Consider the following 3470-nt stretch of genomic DNA (forward strand, 5'->3'; position numbering starts at 1 on the left):
GCGGACCGAAATAAAATGGCAGAAAAAGTTAAATTTCACAAAATTTATCGATAATAAGATAAAAATTTCAAAATTTATTAAAGCGCTATTTGAAAAGAATCCAGAAATTTATATCGCGGGTGAAAAATTACGGAAAATAATTGCATTTATTCACTATGTAGCCTATAGACTCGACAATACGGTCGATGCGGAGTCGGTACGCGGTGAAAGGGTGGACTCAAATCTTTCCGTTGTTCCCCGTCCAATAGTTTGCATTTCTTTCGGTTACGTAACGAACGTGTAAGGGAAAATGATGTAACTCGTATCTCATCTTTTCGTACCCGAGTATAAAGGAAGAGGTACGATATCCTTATATCCAGACGGATGAGACTAAAAATAACTTTTTTTAATTTTTCGTATTAAATACGACTTATAAAAATGTAAGAACGAAGCCACCCGATGGGATCTCAAATACGGCTGAGGAANAGTTTTAAAACCGCTGGTTTATTCCCAATTGAGAGACTACGGGATACCCGCCACGCGGAGTAAACTGAGAAAAGATCGAAGAACGTTTTACGTCTTTTATTACCCTTGGTCTTTATCCCTCTCCGCGCACATTGGTTTTACAATTTTACACATTAATCGACGCGTTATACTTTGTTACCGAATATTCTTATAAAATGAATTCGATATACAAAAGCCGATCAATTTTGTCACCAAGCCGAACGGGAATTATATTTTTATTTCATTTTTTTCTTTCTCGGACTATTTTGGCGTTGTCCAAGTTACAAAAAATCACTTTTTTCCTAACGAATGTCAATTATCAGACCTGGAGTGGAGGTCGAATGGCGTTTCTTATCCGCAATTTTCCCGGCTCCCACCTCCCCCACTTCCGTCTTTCGACGGAATCTATCGTCGCGTATTGGATTACGTTTCCATCGAGACAAAAGAAGAAACCACTTCCACGTATTTGGCTAAAATATTTCTATCCGTCCACCTGGCGTGGTAACGCGCGTTAACCTCGCGGATATTATCGGAAAAACACGAATTTAACTGAAAATTTTCTAAAATATACGAAATAATTAAATGACCGTAACGTTAACTTATACGTACTTTTTGTAACGTATTTTACGGCGCGTAAACAACAGACGTGGTCGAAATAAGGCCGAAAAATCGTCCTTCCCGTTATACGTCGAGCCCGCCGGCTATCGAACTTCCCGACCACCTCGGTTAGATTACCGATAACCTCTACCCGGGCCCGACCCTCCAATCAAAATGGTATCGTTTAATTAAANCGAATTATATTTACAACTACTTATTATTATCTTTTTTGCTCGAACGCGAAAGTATCGGAATGGTGTCGATTGCGGTTAAATCGCCATTAATACGCCAGGAAAATACAAAATGCGGGACAGTCGTAGATTAGGGGTGCATTTCTTCAAAATATATTTATGGAATAATTGATAAATTAAAGGCTTTCCCGATTAAAAGGGAAAAAGCGTTGTCGTCGTATCGCGCTAAATAACGTCGATTCTAACGATAAATATGCGACGGCGAAGTCGTTCGGAAGTCGCCGAATTTCTTTAAACGTATTAAATTTAAAACTAACCGTCTTAATTTCTAAAAAACTTTGCGATTCTACCACGATTTTCAGGCGAATTGCGTCTGATCTGGCCATAAATGCGGTAAAATAGACAGGNGATATCCTTATATCCAGACGGATGAGACTAAAAATAACTTTTTTTAATTTTTCGTATTAAATACGACTTATAAAAATGTAAGAACGAAGCCACCCGATGGGATCTCAAATACGGCTGAGGAAGAAGACGTCGTTAATGTTGACGAATAATCAATTTAAATAAAATAATAATAACAACCATTGTAAGAGTAAGAGAATGGTTATTATTCATTTTTGCAAAAATTTTTTTAATAAAAAACGTACGCTGACGTCCAGACCGAATTTGACGTTATTACGTTTTTCACTGGCCAAATCGATTAACTCCCTCCATCGCATTAAAATCGTAATACCAATGGCGATTTTAGCCTATCTACGCTATCTGATACATTTTATACGCGGTTAAATAAAAGCTACATCTACATTAATATATTCTACCACGTTTATTTGAATTTATACGAATTTTACAGAGAATTTTAAAAAAGAACGTATATTACTTTGTCACTTTTCCCCGCTTTTTGTTTTACGGAGTTAATCGATTTGGCGAGTGAGCGGCGCGAATGTCGGCAACCATCGATCACCGCTTAGTTCCGATATTGTTGTTAGATGGCGCTCGACTACCGAGGGAGAAACGTTCGGTCTCTATGGCAACCGACACCGGTGTTTTATTCATAGACGACTATCGCCATCTGTCGAATAAAATCTTTATATTTTCCGTCCATTTATAGAAGACCGTAACGAAAATTTTTAAAATACAAATTATATTTACAATTTCTTATTTTTACCTTTTCTGCTCTTTGTATAACTGTATAATGCCAAAGTATTGGAATCGTATCAAATTGCGTTCAATTAAATTTTACAAAATTTATTGATAATACGATAAAAATTTCCAGATTTATTCAAGCGCATTTTCGACAAAATCCAGAAATTAATATCGAAGACGGAAAATTGCGGAAGATAATTACATTTATTGACTGTATATATATAGACTCGACAATACGGTCGATGCGGAGTTGGTACGCGGGAAGACGGTGGAGGACTTAAATCTTCCCTGTTGAACAGTTTGCATTTCTTTCGGTTACGTGAGGGAAAATGGTGCAACTCGTACTTCCTCCTTCGTACTCGCTTTTACGTAAAATGGAAGAATGGCATCTTGTACACGCCAGACTATCGCTTTATAGAAAACTCGGCCCGTGTTTACACGCGACTGGTCTTTTGTTTTGTGCGTAATTAAAGTCACCGCGAACGCCAGATAAGCAGCGTAATTGCGTGTCTTACTTACGCGAATTGTTATCGAATTTCGGTTAGTCGAGACTAGGGAATTCAATCCCGGTCCTTATTTCTAATCCCGGGATTTTGGGATTATACTTAGTCAATCCCGGGTTCCCGGGATTATTTCGGTATTGAGGGTTAATAAAAAGTAAGAAAATCTTACAGAAATCAACAAATCAAAATTTAGACAAAAATCAACGTATTTTACGGTATACACCTAGCTAATTTAATCACGCTAACTAATCAGACTCAGAGTCAGACTAACCGGACTTAAAATCACTCAGTCTTCATGTTAAATTTATTCTTTTTTAAGCATCATCGAGATCTCTTTAAACTCACATAAATTGAAAAAACCTTTATGTAACAAACTATGCAAATGAACGTTGAAAATTAACAAAAATCTCTCTTAACATCGACTAAATAGACTACTTTCATATAACAACCTAGTAAGTAGGTAGTAAAGTAAGTTTCTTAGCAAAAAGTATTTAAAAATAATATTAATCAGTCACATTTTTCTTAAATATAAAGAAAACTAATCTAATAG

Source organism: Centruroides sculpturatus, unplaced genomic scaffold, assembly GCF_000671375.1.
Source record: "Centruroides sculpturatus isolate CEXI.00-Female unplaced genomic scaffold, Cexi_2.0 scaffold249, whole genome shotgun sequence".
NCBI lineage: Eukaryota > Metazoa > Arthropoda > Arachnida > Scorpiones > Buthidae > Centruroides > Centruroides sculpturatus.